The sequence below is a fragment of the Acinonyx jubatus genome, chromosome C1, assembly GCF_027475565.1.
Source record: "Acinonyx jubatus isolate Ajub_Pintada_27869175 chromosome C1, VMU_Ajub_asm_v1.0, whole genome shotgun sequence".
In the NCBI taxonomy this organism is placed as follows: Eukaryota; Metazoa; Chordata; class Mammalia; order Carnivora; family Felidae; genus Acinonyx; species Acinonyx jubatus.
In genome coordinates this window covers 152,891,079-152,908,019 of record NC_069381.1, presented here as the reverse complement: position 1 = coordinate 152,908,019, position 16,941 = coordinate 152,891,079, and the positions used below count along the sequence as shown (strand labels likewise).

General features: G+C 37.6%; 1 protein-coding gene across 1 annotated transcript in view; it reads left to right on the top strand.

Moving 5' to 3' along the window:
• The first annotated feature begins 1,577 nt into the window (after window positions 1-1,577).
• SCN9A (sodium voltage-gated channel alpha subunit 9) overlaps window positions 1,578-16,941 on the top strand; it is a 165,553-nt gene continuing 150,189 nt past the window's right edge. The window contains exon 1 of the mRNA XM_027055575.2: window positions 1,578-2,045. The gene's annotated coding sequence lies outside the window, so the exon portion shown is untranslated. The remainder of the gene's footprint in view (window positions 2,046-16,941) is intronic.

The window sequence follows — 16,941 nt, the reverse complement described above, 5'->3', positions numbered from 1 at the left end:
TCATTGTTAGAAACATTGATCATTTTTTCAGTTGTCTCATTCAGCTAAGGTGTTTGTGTTCTAATTTATCCTCTTAAGGAAAAAAAACACATGATTTGAGATCTTGTGGTTTTGAATTATTCCTAATGTCATATGGATTATTCCCTGATAGAAATGAGATCAGATGTCAGAGAGTTCTAAGGGGATTGATGGAGCTCATTTTACACTCTGTGACTGTGCATGGGACAATTTAGTTGAGGGGGGACTTGAAGGTGGCAAAAAAAAAAAAAAAGAAAAAAAGAAAAAGGCATTGATTAAATCTAATAAAAAAGGCTATCACTTGCAGTACATTGAACTCTTCTTCCAATGTCTGCGACCTATCAAGGAAGAGACAATGACTTGGCTATGATGTGGCATTGAGAATTATCCCCAGGCGACCAAGTTCATCCTTCAGTGGAGCAACTGTGAAACTGAAAGCTTCCTTCTTTCAATAGCACATTTTGCAAGTCAAGAATATAAGGTCCAAAGCCCCAGGGCAAACTCAGTAAGCAGCAGATAGGTAAACCCCGGGACCTAACAATCCTGTGTATTTAGCACTAAGTACCATTTCCACAGTGGAAGGTGTGGAAGCGAATAACACTATAGCTGCAAATGCCCACTGCTTATGCTTATGCTTATACTGCAAAGTGATCTGTCCTCTTGTAAGGCCTGAATCCAGAAATCCACCCTTCCCCAACATAATCCTTCATTTTTTTCTCCCGATGGAAATTTCCTGTTTCTCTTTGAGAAAAATAATTCAATCCTGTTTTCATTACTGTTCCTCCCAGCCGGCGGCTGTAGAACACACACACACACACACACACACACACACACACACACACCCTACACAAAAGGATTTTTATAAATCCTTTTCATCCTTTTATTTTCATAGCCTTTCCTACTCAGCTCTAAACCCAGAACCTATATGACTGACGATGTATCCAGATGAGCGGGGCCAGGTCTGGGAAAGCAGCACCTACCCTACGTCTCCCTCTCCACCCACACAACCTTTTACCCCTCACTCCACCTTCGAAAGAAAACGCTTTCTTTGCCTGCCTTAGATTAGGCAACCCGATCGACCTGTTATAAGAAAGAAAAGAAAAATCGCAGCCTAGAGAAAGGTCTTGCACGGCACTGCTCGGGTCTCCCCGCGCAAAACCGCAGAGAAGGAACCGATTCCCAGTCCCGAATCCTCAAAGCCCAGGACGCAGGAGACTGGCCATTGGTCCCCACGGAGTTCTCCTCCGGCTCCCACCAAACCACACTTAAGAGACTTCTCGGAAACGTTAGCAGATTCTGCTGAGCAGGAGGGAGGAACGGGTGAGGGGGCGGGGGGTGAGGGAAGGGAAGGGCTATGGAGAATGCTGGACGGACCTCCCCCACCATACACACACACACAAATACACGCGCGCGCGCGCGCGCACACACACACACACACACACACACACACACACACACACACACGTGAGCGCGCACGTCCGCGCGCCCCACCCGAAGGAGTGGCGGTGGATGTGAGGTCGCGACCCCTCCTGTGCCTTCTCCCACAGCACATGCGGAGAAGGTGCAGCCTGGTGCCGCGGTACTCGCAGCGGGTCCTGCCCTGCACTGGGTGCGCGCGTGGAGAGCCGGCGGCGCGGGCCGGGGAAAGGGCGGGGAGGGAGGAGTGAGGGGAACCGGCCGCGCTGTTGCCCCAGGGGGCGTGGGGGCGGGGCTGCCGCTGGCAGGGCGCGCCCCGGAAGGAGGGGCGCAGTCTCGGCGCTGGCCCTCGATAGCGATCTGGTGGCGGGTGTCTGGTTTCCAATTCCAACCTCTCGCCGGGCTGGGGCTGGACTAGCCTGGGTGCCAGCGGCTTGTGGCAGGAGCCTGCTGAGCAACAGGAGCCCAAAGAAAGAGGGAGAAGCGGCAGCAGAGAGAACGCCGCGGGGAGAGAGCAGGAGAGAGGAAGGGGTCCCTGAAGCCCGCGCCCTCCTCACAGGCCAGATTGTGCGGGTGCACTGGATGGGCATCCTCGGCGGGCAAGGTTGCAAGTAAGTGCCTTTTCTGTTGCTCCTCTCGTGTGGCGGGCCGGGAAGCCCTCGGTCTGTCTCCAGTGCTAGCCTCAACCGCCACACCCACCTGTATCCATTTTCCCATCTCTGGGTTTTGGCTACTTGGTGTTATGCCACCTGGGAGGTAGAGAGGGGAGAAACTGAACGGAGAAGTCCAAGCAACTGGAGAAAGAGGAGCTGGAGAGGCACCTATTGCCATTCCAAGGCCGACCCTTTGCGGATTGTGACCGTGTGGGTTTGCTAGCAGGTTCCGAAATCGTGGAAAGGAAAGGCAGCTATCTATACCTGATGGTTTACGTCTGTAATTTCTTTACGCTAGCAGAATTGTTGGATGGGTTTCAGTTCCAGGGGCAGGTAGAACAAATAGCCTGTATTCTAGTCCCCATCTGCAGAGGTGAGCGTGCGGAAGCAGCACAGCGGATCCTACCTGTAGGGATAGCCCGGCAGCGCCGCACCCCTTCCCAGCTCACAAACAGGACTGATTGACCAGACTGCTTAGCCCCATTTCTCGACACACTTTCGTTTTTTTAAACGAATAAGCATTTGAGAGTGAAATGCAGAAAAGATTCGGTGTCATTTTAACTTTTTATCGCCCTCAACCGAAACGGTCATTTACTTTCAAGGAAAAACAAATAGGTATTTTCCTCACTTGTATTAAAGACAAAAGATCAAAACAAGATTACCAAACTAAAAAATGTCATGCCAACTTTTCTGATTATAACATTTTATTCCTTATTTTATTTTCTTTTTATATTATAGTTGCAACCTTCTTAGTAATTTTTATTTCCTCTTCAGCTAAGAGCAATTTTTTTTTTTACATGAGAAGCTTAGAGGAGTTTTTTTTTTTTTAAACTCCTTTCAATAAGATAAAAACCAAATCAACATAAGGTTTTCAAAGAATGGTGGATTTTCAGTTTCTATGTGTCAATGTTGGCAGGTTCATTTCTTTTCAGAAACACAATTAACGTTCTTTTCTGTTTGTCCTCCTTCCCTGTGGGCAGGAGAAAGACATTGCTTTTCTTTCTTTCTTTTGATAATTTAAAATATATTTTCATGATTTTTGCTTTAACATCAATAAAATCTAACTATATATCATCTGTAAACCAAATAAAATTATTAAATAGTCCATTTTATTGAAGTTTTCAAATTCTTTTACCATTATTTAAAAAAATAATTAAACTAGAATTCACTTTCTTAGAAAATATGGTGAATAGAATTTAAAAATATTTTATTATTTTAAAGCTAGACTTCTCTGATCCTTATGTATAGAGTTATGATTATTAAAATAGCTTATTCACAATAAAATGTCAGACAAAATATGACATTTGATGTAATGAACACTGCCTTCTATTTAGGCAACTGGTAATAGTTTTAGCTAAGATAAGTTTTTGCACTGTGTGTATATTTAAAATACCAGTCTATTGGAAATTCCCTTTTGGAAGTGAACCATTGTGCAATCATGGGACACAGTGATGTATTTTTACAGAGGCTCAGTATACAATATGCCATGATTCCTATGGTTCAGGGCAGGGCTAACTGGGTACCTTGAAGAATCTACAGAAGAAAGATGAGTCAGGTCTGGCTCTTTGCCAAGAGCATCCTTATGCCTCACTGTTTCCCCTAGGACCTGGAAATGATCATGGGAGCCCTCCTGTGGTAGTGCTTCTGTGTTTTTGCTACCTGTTGCTGAGGTGAGTTTTGGCAGCAAAGAAAAAGTAAGAAATTCAGAGGTGGAGTCATTGGAAGGCTATTCACTTTATTCAGTATGACCAAACCACTTTCTGTATGACAAGAAAAAAAAAAAAAAAACTCTTGCATTTTGTATGAATAATAGAAACTTAACTTTTATCTCATTTCTATTCCTAGTAAATATATGAAAGAATGTGATATGCTGGAAAGATTTATTTGATTTTTCCTAAAATATAGGAAAGATTATGATTTTCCCGAAAACTGTCCCAGATCCTTTCCCCCCATCTTTAACTTCTGAATAAATGCCTTCACCATCCAAGTGTTGATTACTCTCTCTTCCCCTTGACAGCATTTCATCCATAACTAGTCCATATTTAGATCTATCCGTTTTATCTTCCAAACATCTCTCTATTCAATTATACTTTTCAGATATGCCTCTTTCACTTTGTTTTCTACATCTACCCTGCTACTAAATTAGTTCAAGCCCCCATCATAATTTACCTGGACTCCTGCTACAGCCTTTGCATTGTATACAAAGCAATACCATCATGCCTCTCCTTAAAAACTGGATAGCTGATTGCATAGAAAAAAGGAATAAATGCAGAAACATAGACACCAATCAACAACAAATGGTTTCTGTTAGCATACAGCTCACTCTGATCTGGTTGTAAAACCTCACTGAACCCATCCCCCTCATTTTATATGCTCCAGTCACATTGGTCTTTTAGTACCTGGAACACATGGACTGATTTCACTCCCTACGACCTTTTAAAATGCTGTTTCCAGTGCCTGGACTATTCCTTTCACTCTTTGAATGGCTAGCTCCTTCCCAAACTTTAAATCTCAGCTGGAAAGTCTCTTCCTCAGGTGATCATTCTTCATCACCTGTCAAAAGTACCCTGTCGTCTGTTAATCTCTGTCTTGGTACCTTGTTTGTTTCCTTCACAGTGCTTATTATGGCATGCAGATACTTTGTGGATTTGAATATTGAATGCTCCAAAGAAACAGAGACCAAGTCTCTTGTTGGCCCAAAAGAGCACAGTGCCTGGCATGAAGTAGTGGGGGGGGGGGTTCCTAAATATTTATGTAAATGATAAAGTACAAAGATATGACTTATTTCACCACAGAGCACATCAAGCCAGTCAATTTATACCTTTTATGATTCAATTTCTTTTTTATTTGTTGAGCATCTGGTACATTTACAACCCTATACTATGATTTTAAGGAGGTAAAATTAAAATATCCTGAGATGTATTCCCATCTTGTAGCATGTAAGCAATAGTGTGTTCAAAGGTAAGTAGATTATAGCATATTCTTAGGAAAGCAGTGACCACAACTAGATTAAAATATATTTTGAAGGAAAATTGGAGCGCATAAGCCAGTATGACTTTAGTATGCGTGACTCCTAACATACAATGATGCCCTTATTAGGTTTAAATCTGTATCTTTTGCCAAGAATTTGAGGGTCTCTCACTAATCATTTAATTTAAACTATTGTTTTATAATAAATACGGATACTTGAATGAACTCAGTTGATGGAAGTATTATCAAATGAGGTTGAGGCCATAGATCCAATGCCAACATGACTCAAGTTGGTGTTTGCTCCAGGTTAAAGGGGCAGATTATCTTACAAATCCAAAGTGTTCACTCAGGAAGGTTCAGAGACACTATGGGCTAAAGAGTGAAGATTTATCACTATTATTGGGTTCGGGGGCGAGGGGGTTTCAAAATTCATGCTGGTTAATGACAGTGTCATATTTTTACTAGAATGTATACATATATACACTTTGTATGGCAATAAATCCACCCATAATTTTTTTTCAGAATGTATTTAAAAATATTAAGCACTTTTGTTATTAACATGAGGATGAAAAGCTAGCTTATTGTTAGGCAACCAGTTTTGATTAATATCTTTTATCTAGCAAGTGACCAGCCATACTGTTGGGTTGTTTTGTCTTGTTTTGTTCTTGTAAAGAATTTGGCAATCATATTTTTTCTTGAAGGACTAACCTATTTCATGAATTGTCACCAGGGATTTCGTTAAAATTGCTACCGAGGTGGCACATCGTGGTGGCAATGTGTTGGAGTGCCTCTGTACTAATTGCAGATGGCCCTCTGTTTTATATGTCACAAATTAGCTAATTATTCTTATACAGAGGTATTAGAGCTTTCTTCTTCAGAGCATACAAGTTAGAATACCACTTAAGATAGCAAGGTCATAGGGGCACCTGGGCTGCTCAGTTGGGTAAGCGTCCAACTTCGGCCTAGGTCATGATTTCATGGTTTGTGGGTTCGAGCCCCGCGTTAGGCTCTGTGCTGACAGCTTGGAGCCTGGGAGCCTGCTTTGGATTCTGTGTGTCCCACTCTCTCTGCTCCTCCCCAGCTCTTGCTCTGTCTCTCTCTCTCAAAAAATAAATAAACATCAGAAAATAAAATTTTAAAAAAGATGGCCAGGTCATAATAAAATGGATAGTGTAGGATAGTATAAAAATAATTTTCATTTGAAGATTTATGGAAGAGCATTCACAGAGTGTGGGTAGACTACTTTTGTAGAATATAAGAGAACGGTTTTGGTTTCATGCCATCCTGCAAAATGAAATTTCTTCTTTGAAGGTTTAACTGACTCTTCCCCCCCCCACCCCCCCATATAGCTGGAAGGAAATGGCTTTAGGCAACAAGGAAAGCCATCAGCCCTTGGCAGCTAAAGGTAGAGTAAACTTTGGGGAAACAAAACTCTTCTGGGTGGTGAGGATAAATGCCAGACCAAGATCAAGAGGGACAGGAGGAGGGAATGCCTTGAACAGTGCCAGTAAACATTATTTGCCACAGACAAATTTGAGTTGGCAATATATATACAGTGGAATCATTTGATATCTTTTTAGCCACACTGAGAAGAGTTCTTTCTTCTTTTTTCTTTAAAATAACAACTATATTTTAAGTGAAAACATGCTGTTATTGCTTCGTTTATAGAGGAAATGGATTACCTTTGGATTTTTAAAGTGATATAATAGGGAGTCAAAAATGCCATATATTATTATTAAAATATACCATTTCTTTAATTGTAATTTTATTGCTATTCATTTTATGATTTCCTTTTGTTGTGTCAGGTGTTTGAGAGACTGCTATTATTGATTATAAATTTCTTTAAAATGGCTCCTTGGATTTTTTACAAAGCTTTCTAAATCATTTATCAAAATACAATAAAACTGATTGCACCTTGGAAATTTGGAGGGAGTAAGTACATTTACAATGTCATTGACCTACCATCTCTGCCCTGCAATGTATGTCTTTTTTCTTTCCTTTTTTCTCTTCTTCTGTACATATCATCTTCTGAACATTTGATACATATGCCAGGACTACAAGTTTTGCTCCATTTTGGGCAAAATTATTAATACTAATAATTGGAAAATCAAGCTCCTAAAAAAGAATTAATAAGATTAGACAGATGCATTAAAATATAAGCACAGAAACATTTGTGTAGAGATTTTTTTTAATGTTTCATTAAAAGAGCACGAGCACGAGCAGGGGAGGGGCAGAGTGAGAGAGGAATACAGAATCAGAAGCAGGCTGATTCTGAGCTGTCCACACAGAGCCCGACATGAGGCTTGAACTCACAAGCTGTGAGATCATGACCTGAGCTGAAGTCGGATGCTTTACCAACTGAGCCACCCAGGCGCCCCTGTGTAAAGATTTTTTAATGAAATTTTCTATGTGTTGTATGCCAAACCAGACATCCTCTGTCATTTGATTGTTTTTAAGAAATAGGGGTGATTTCACTAGATGTAGTAACTGTCAACTATACTAGTTGCTCATAAATCGTGTATCTTAGAATCTAAGTAATTATTTAAAAATATGTCATTTTCCTGAGAACCCATAATTAGAAATTAAAAAAAGAAGTAAATGTAGATATTAAAATCCATACAGAAAAATAAAACAGGGGAAATGAAAGAATTGTTATATGGTAAGGATATGTCCCCTTATTTATTGATATAACTCCACTCATGATTATTGTTTCAAGTCTAATGGACAATGCTTCTTTTAAGGTTTAGAGAAAGGATAGCTTATTAACTGTATGTACATTTTGAATAAGATATTTTATTGGTAAATTATTCCTTCACTTTTTCTGGGTAATGATATAAATTAATATTCAATATAGATAAATATTATGAGACTAATCTTTTTAGATGATCCTTTCATGGAATAAAATTTCAAAGTTTAAATGGTGTTTTGTCCCACTTAACAGGATACATATTCTTGTTACCCTGGACAAACTGGCTCATGGTAATTCATGTAGGGAAAAGAGAAATGGCATCATCAAGGGTGAAGTGGGAACAATGTTCTTATAATATCATGAGATCATCTGACATACTTTCAGGAATGAATGTTTGCAGAATTGTTATGCAGAGATGCTCTTTTGGAAATTCATATTACATTTGCACTATATTTCAGAATATTTACAAAATATTTTTATAAAGGGTTAAAAACATAGAGGGATAAATTTGTATTCACATCAATGTAGTGAAAATGTGTTTTCCTAGATATTTCTCTTGCTCAACATGTGATCTTAGTCAAACACTTTTTTTCAAATGCAGCTTCATTATTTGTAGAGTTGGTCACTAACCCTTCTAAGGGTTTCTGTACAAATTAGGTTAAATACGTATATTTTAAAAAGACATTTTAGTGTCTCACACATGATAAGGAGGCGTTCAATAATGGTGGATAGACATTTGGTAGCTTAGTGTATATAATCAAAATGTATTCTGTTTTGAACACAAATGGTACAGCATTTAAAGTACTCTGTTGTTGCGTTTACTCTTAATCCTATTTTTAAGGACAGTTATAATTGTACATCTCCAATGTAGGATCATCCCATTTTGAACTCTTTATTAGTAAAGTTGTCAGGTATAGGCTATTACAAATTGTTTATGTGAAGTATCTAAAAATTTATAAGTAGGAAAATATGGGAGAGGTATCTAAAAATCAACAGTTTGTTAACTATCCAGATAAATTGTCTTTCTGTTTTTGAACCTGGTCCATCAGAATTTTTCATTAATAGAGAGCAATTCAGTAGAGGTGACCTGCCAGATCTCCTAATAATGCATCTCAAAACTATCTACTTTGATAAGATTTTTGTAAGCACGTATCATAAAATTTTTCACTTATGTGTGAAATCAAACTTACTCTAGTACTTCAGTCATCAAGAACGTAACTCTGAATTTTTAAATCAGCAAATTAGATGTCTGAGCCTGAGAGAAATATTTGCCAATATGTCCATTCACTTACTTTATTTCACTCGTGATTGTTAACAAAAACCAGAATCTTGTAAAGGAAATCATCAAATTAAGGGTAACAACTGAATTGTTTTTATTTATCTTCTTTAGCAATCCACAATTCTTCCTCAGTTACAGAGAATAATAGACTATGTGTTCCAAGAGGTGGGTTAGGGCAACATGATGAGGACAGAAAATGAATATATGAACAGGTATACTGCCATAAGGGAAAATATGGATCACAGCACCATTTACATATATTGTTAAGATTACTGGTAATAGCATTAATTTAACAGACTCAAATGTGGAGGTCTCATTTTTGTCAAGCAGTTCATTAAGGGATCTTCAAATACTCCTTTTAAATCCCTACAGCCACCTTTTGAGGTGAGCACGCTAAACTCAGAAGTTTGCTAACCTTCCAAAATACTTGCAGTGATCACTAACCTGAGTAATGTACAAATTCTTTTTAGAGGAAAGAAGATTGTATTTATCCTGTGAATGCACTTGTACATATTCCACCCAAATATGCCTAGTGGTTAGGTTACCAAGGATTCTATAAAAGTCATTTCCAAACACCCAGAATGGAGCCGAAATAAACTACATTTGCAATTAAACAAAGCGAACTATCAAATTACAATACCAGAGAATAAGAGAAAGAAAGATTGAAGATTGTTTAAATGTTCTTCTTGGATACTGATTCTTGGGTGGCGGTGTATTTGTGTTAAACTGAAGTTGAGATTTAGATGGACATTTGGAGATATTATGATGTTATGAAATGTATCAATACTTTAAAAGTGCTTTTGAGGTTGTTTTAAAGGTTGAGTGACTTTGTGTTCCTGGTCTAGGGGTGTCATTGTATTACTTTGACTTGATTTGGCCACAATTAGAATATTTTGCTTGTTTTATTTTAAGGAAATCAAAGGAACTTTCCCAATATAGACAAGAGTTTGAAAGAAAAGGAATGGTACCATTAAAAGGAGTGTGTGTGTGAAATGTCTGGGTGAAGTTCATTCCACTCAGTGATGAAAAGAGGGAATGAAGCCAGGCATGAGATTCTGGGTGTTAGGGGGACGGAAAAGTAGAGGAAGCAAAGTGACCTTGTACAGGGTAAGGAAAGAAGAAGACAGCATTCGTGTAAAGTTCTTGTGTCCTAGAAATTACAAATACAGACATTTTGGGGGCACCTGGGTGGCTCAGTCGGTTGAGCCTATGACTCTTGAGTTCAGTTCAGGTCATGATCCCAGGGTTTTGGGATTGAGTCCTACATTGGGCCCGATGCTGAGTGTGGAGCCTGCTTGGGATTCTCTTTCTATTTCTCCCTCTGCTCCTCTCCCCTGCTCGTGCTCTCTCTTTTAAGAAAAAAAAAAAAAAGAATACAGACATTCAAAAAATTTTTTAAATATTTATTTATTTTGAGAGCGAAAGAGATACAGCATAAGCAGGAGAGGGGCAGAGAGAGAGGGAGACACAGAATCTGAAGCAAGCTCCAGGCTCTGAGCTGTCAACACAGAGCTCGACTTGGGGCTCAAACTCACGGATTGTGAGATCATGACCTGAGCAGAAGTTGGAAGCTCAACAGACTGAGCCACCCAGTCGCCCTTATAGACATTTTTAATTAGAGGAGTACAAATATTTTTAGTGTCCCAAGTTCATATACTCAATGTAACCTGAATTTTAGAACTTATTATTGCAAAGAGACTGATTTGTGTCAATTAAAGTATGTAACATTAATGATTCAAGGTGTTCTCTCTTAAGGGTTTTAAAACATTTTTGGACATTAGTTTATTTTGCATTATATCTATAATTTCCTAGTGCAGATTATTTTCTTTAAATTTCTGGTATCTACTTAGATACTGTTTGAGTGGGGTATAGAAACATGAAAATTCTTGAATTCTATGATGTGTCTGAGTTCTAATGGGTGTCTGTTGGCAGCTTGTCCACTAGACTGTTAAGGTTTTAAGGGCAGAGACTGTAGTTTGTTCATATTGGTGACCCTGCACGGTGCCTTGTATGCAGTCATTCTTAGTACAGATTTGCTGAAGAAATGAATCATATTTATTACAGGCATATACTTAACTCATTTACAATAGTTCCTTTTCACTGAAACTTACTTTTTAAGTATGTGGGAGAAATAAGAAGAGGTTAGTAATTGAGACTTCTTAAACCCAACTTTTCATCATTACTAAGTCCTGACGATACAGTCCTATTTCTTATTCTGACTCAGGAAAGGAACAACACTCCTGCTTGTTTTTTTTTTTTTTTTTTTTTTTTTTTTTTGCCAATGTTTGGGTTCATCAATTCTAGACGACAGTATTTAGTCTTATTAACATAAAAGAGCCAAAATATCTTAACATGTACTCAGTTTGATGCATTACAAAGACTGATGCCCAGATCCTTTCCTAAAAGAGTTATCTGTCAGAGGATTTGCTTAAGAGGTGGTCTGCAGTCAAACATTAAAAAGTAATGATAATAATAATGTTAAAACTAAAATTTCCAAACCCATTTGTCTTGAGCTGGTGATCAGTCATTAAGCCCTATCTGGTGGCCCTCCAAAATGTGTAGATCAGGAGTTGGCATCCAAGTTGGTATCAGTGCCATTGAGGTTGTGGGGAGGGAGAGCCTGGCAGAGATCCTAAGGGTAGCGGTAAAGGGAGGCTGGACAGATCCAGGTCAGCTCTTAAAACTCAGCATCACTGTTCTCAGCATTTATGTTTCTGCAGTTGAATAGTAATTCCTTCCTTCCTTCCTTCTTTCCTTCCTTCCTTCCTTCCTTCCTTCCTTCCTTCCTTCCTTCCTTCCTTCTTCCTTTATTCACTCTCTTCCTTCAGCAAGTACTCATTGAGTAGCTACTCAGACACGATTGTGGTGCAGAAATAGCAGGGAATAAAACATGGAGGTCTCATGGTAGTTTGGAGGCAGAAAACGAGTAAATAAACAAACCACTATGTGTATGCTGTGGGGAAACATATAGCAGGATGGAGAGAATGGAGGGCAGGAGGCATTATTTAATAAGTAAGCGTGGTTAGAAAGCCTTTTAGAGGTGATATTTGAGCAGAGACCTGAGGGAGGTAGGGAAGTGAGAGAGCCGGGGAAGCAACAGGAAAATCATTCCAGTCACGAGGAGTAGCAATTGCACCAGCCTGAAGACATATTTGAGGTGTTCATGGAACAGCAAGGAAGTCAGTGCGACTAAGTGCAGAGAGAAGGTAGAAAGTAGTAGAAGATGTGTGCCTCTTCCTAACTTGGGAAAGATTACTACATCTGCCTAGAAGTCTGTATGAGGGGCCAATGCTGCGGTGACCAGCATGGGGCAAACTTTGGGAGAAGATGAATTCTGCCTTTTTTTTAAGTGGATCCCATTCTGAACATAGGTACCCCACAATCCAAGTAAATGTTTGAGAAGCTCCTAATTGCCATATACTATGAAATCTTTTTGATCTTTTTTTTGAGATTTATGTGTAAATGTTTTATATTCTCTCCCTATCTGCAATGGAGGATAAAAGAGCTAATGTGACAGAGGTTACAACTGAGAGTATCTCTAAATGTTTAAATGCAGGAAACTAAAACAGGGTGAGAGTGCAGTCATATTTTGCTTAATTCTTGTATCTGTTGTACAGTTTCTTCTTATGAAATAGTGGCACTGCATAGATATCAAGGAGTACTGTCTGGCAACATAGACAGCAGGGAAGCATACTTGTGTCCTGTCATGCCTGACCCACTGCTCACTGCTATGACTTTGGGATTCTACTGACTCTCTCTTCTCTAAGTTTTCAGCAAATTCTTGTGAATTTAAGTTTTTTAAAATTGTGATAAAATATACATAACATAAAAATTACCACTTTAATCATTATTAGGTGTACAATTCAAGAGCATTAAGTACATTCCCATTGTTGTGTATCCATCACCACCATCCATCTCCAGAACTTGTTCATCTTCCCAATCTGAAACTCTGTACCCATTAAACAATAACTCATTACTTGCCTCCTCCCTCCCCTGCCCCTGATAATCACCATTCTACTCTCTTTATCTATGAATTTGATTGTTCTAGGTAACTCATATAAGTGGAATCTTTAATATTTGTCCTTTTGGGTCTGGCTCATTTCACCTAGAACAATATTTTTAAGGCTCATAGATGTTGTAGCATATGTCAGAATGTCCTTCCTTTTGAAGGCTACATAGTATTTCATTGTGTGTGTATATCACATTTTGTTGATCCATTCATCAGTTGGTGGACATTTGGGTTGCTTTTATATTTTGGTTATTATGAATAATAATGTTGTGAACACTGATGGATAACTATCTGATTGCTTACCTGCTTTTTAATTTGGGGACTTAACTCCCCAAGTGGAGTTGTTGAATCATGTAATAATTCTATGTGTAGTATTTTGAAGAACTAGCATACCATTTTCACATCAGCTTCACTATTTTACATTCCCACCAGCCGTGCACAAGGTTTCATTTATTATTCCTCTTTTTAAATAATAGCCATTCTAATGAATGTGAAGTGATATCTCATTGTGGTTTTTATTTCCATTTCTATCATGATTACTGAAGTTTGAATATCTTTTCGTGTGCTTATTTACCACTTGTACATTTTCTTTGAAGAAATGTCTATTCAAGTTCTTTCCTGATTTTTGAATAGTTATTTGTTTGCTTTTGTTGTTAAGTTTTAAGAGTCCTTTTTATCTTGTGGTTATTAATTTCTTATCAGATATATGATTCGCAAATGTTTTATCCATTCTCAGAGTTATCTTTTCACTATCTGATAGTATCCTTTGATATGCACGATTTCAATTTTGATGAAATCCATCGTATCTGTTTTTTGTTGTTGTTGTTGCCTGTGCTTTTGGTGCCATATCCAAAAAAATGTTGCCAAATCCAATGTTTTAAAGATTTTCTCCTATGTTTTCTTATTATAGTGTTATAGTTTTAGCTCTTACGTTTAGGTCTGTGACCCATTGGATTCATTTTTTTTTTCATTTCCTGTAGATGTTATGGAGTCTAAGAGTCTCCAACTTCTCTTCATCCCCTTCATCCTTCTTTCCCAGAGGTCTGCTTTATTTTTGTTGTTGTTGTTGTTGTTGTTGTGTGTGTGTGTGTTTAGCTCAAATATCCTTACTCAGTCCTTACTGAAAGTAAGGTAAATATTCAGAGTAAGGAATATTTACTTTTCCTTTCTTTTTTTTTTTCTTGTATTCTATGATTAAAATCCTTTAATTATTGGAAGAGTATGCCAGCAACTTAGGGAGATTGCTGATATGGAAAGAATATAATATTTTCTTGCTGTCTGATTGGGTTTATTTATCCTTTTGACCAATCCTATTATTGAAAAATATTTGGGTTTCATCCCTTCCTATGTAGTCTAGGAATTCTGATTCCTTGCTATATAGTTAATAGATTCAGGAACTGTTTATATTCCAATCTGAGGCATTAGATGATATGATTAAGTAGAGCGAGAATTCTGTCTTGCTGCAGTTTAATCTCCTCTGATTAAACTAGAACAATGTTTTGCACAGAGTGAGTATTAAATAATACTTGAGTGAGTAAGCACATGACTAATGAATGAAAAAGAAAGACTGTCTTATTTTCTTAAGTGTTTAGTAAATCAATGACTTCTTTGTTTTAGAATCTTAGATTCATTTTAATAAAACAAGTTTAAAACTCTCCTTTCATCTATCCCTTAATTCTTATGAGGACACTAATTTTTCAATCAGTTTTGCTAAAAGTGTTTTTAGAAGTTTGCTACTGAGAACTGATGTTTGAAGGTTAGAATTTATACCACAAATATCTTTTGTTCCATCAGACAGCTCTTGTGGTGGTTAAATCCCATAAGCAGTACCTTTCCCCTTGTGTAGCTACCAGCACATAAAAAAATGGAGACTATTTATGGAAATTCAAGGTCACTGAGTGTAGTTTACATTGTCATGAAAATATGATATATGAACATCTTTTTTGCTTACAAACAGTTCCATGCATTAATTAGAACAAGAAAAGTAGTAAAGCCTGTAAATAAAAATTAAGTACCTTTACCATTGAATTGTTTGAGACTCTTTTTGCCTCAACACTCCCCTTATCTGAGAATCCTGGTCGGATATCTATTGGAATTTAAGTTTGAGGAAGGATAGGAATTATTTTCTTCCGATTCACTTGTTACTCTGTGGCTGCTATCTAATCTGGAATTTTATCCACTATTCTAAGTCTGTTGATATGTATTGTAGAATTTTGAAAAATGTGTCTCAGATGGTGAGAGTAAGAAATGCTATCATACATTTAACTAACGCCTTTTAAAAAAATAGCCATACCCTTCATCTTCTATCTTTCAAACAATAACAACATCAAAAGAGAATACATTTTACACATTATTATATGTATTTCATCATATTCCCAGATTAAGTTTAGGGCCACTAACTGCCTTACCATATTTTTAGCCTTTGGCTCCCTGAAGTATGAAACACGGAACATGAATTGGTGAACATGAGTTTTCAAAAGGCTTTTTTTGTAAGTTTATGTTATTTATTCCATAATACTTCACCATACCTAGAATGAATTGCCACTAAATAAGATGTTTCTTTAGCTCCTTCCCCTGCTGATATACATTCTAAAAGAATGTCTACAACAAAAATCTTATATGTAGATTGGTATGCATGCTACTTAACTCACTTGTTGATATTGAATTAAAGGACCTTTCGTTATTGAACCATTCCTAGGCTCCTAGGAATATTTCATCAAAATCTGTCACTGTGCTCAGATTTTGCCTTCTTAAATGAATACCTAGCTTTCTCTTGCTTTATTTTTAAGTTCTGGTTGAAGAAAATCCTTTGATTCCTACTAAAGCATATTCTCTTTTTGTTTTTTAAAGTAATATTTCCTCATATCTTGCTGGGTATTACCTAAGCTCAGCACTTTTAACCATCACATGATCCTGTTCAGTCCTAAAGAATCATTTCTACTATCAGATGGTTACTCTTTTATGAATTTGCCATATTCCTTATTTTCTCACAGTTTCATCTCTTTTATCATTTCTACTTTGGTTTCAAATATTACAACACTCTCAGTATATTGGAATTGAACAAGCCTGATGGATTTAATCATTTTCATTACTGCTTAAGAACAATGCCCACATTCTGCATGCACTGCATGGACTTAGGAGCTTTATGTTGGTAGGAACTGAATGGCTGTGTGCGATATATATATCGCCATCTGTTGGTAGAGAGTAGTGCAGTTCTACTTTTGCAATGATCATAGTTCTCTTGTTTAAAACTCTAGAAATAAATATCATTAAGAAGAAAAGGTTCTGTATGTGTAATACAAAACTTTATCTATTATGAAGTCACCAAATTTGTTCTCCTTTCTTAAGAACACTAGGTATGCAAAATAAATTTGTAAGAAAGTTGATAAAAATCATTAATAATAATGGTTAGAATGTATTATACGCTTAACGTGTACCAGGAAATGTGCTTAATGATTAAAAGGCAGTGTTTCATTTTTTTCCCATAAAATGCCCTTATAGGATAATCGTTTTTAGCTCTGTTAATTTATGATGCAGAAACCAAGCTTTCCAGAGGTTAATTAACTTGCCCAAAACACAAGTTAGTAAGTAAAAGAGCTGAGATTTGAACCCAGGCCTCTCTCATTATGGAGCCAGAAAATTAACAACTCTATTATTCTGTCTTCCTATTTTACTGCAGATCTAGATTTTAGATTAAAGCCACAAACATAGGAAAATGAAATACAACATAAGCAGCTAATATTCTTCCCTTAAGATTTTATTTTTTTTATTTGTTTTTATTTTTGTAAACATTTATTTGTTTTTGAGAGACAGAGACAGAGCATGAGTGAGGGAGGGGCAGAGAGAGAGGGAGACACACAATCCAAAGCAGGCTCCAGGGTCCGAGCTATCAGCACAGAGCCCGACG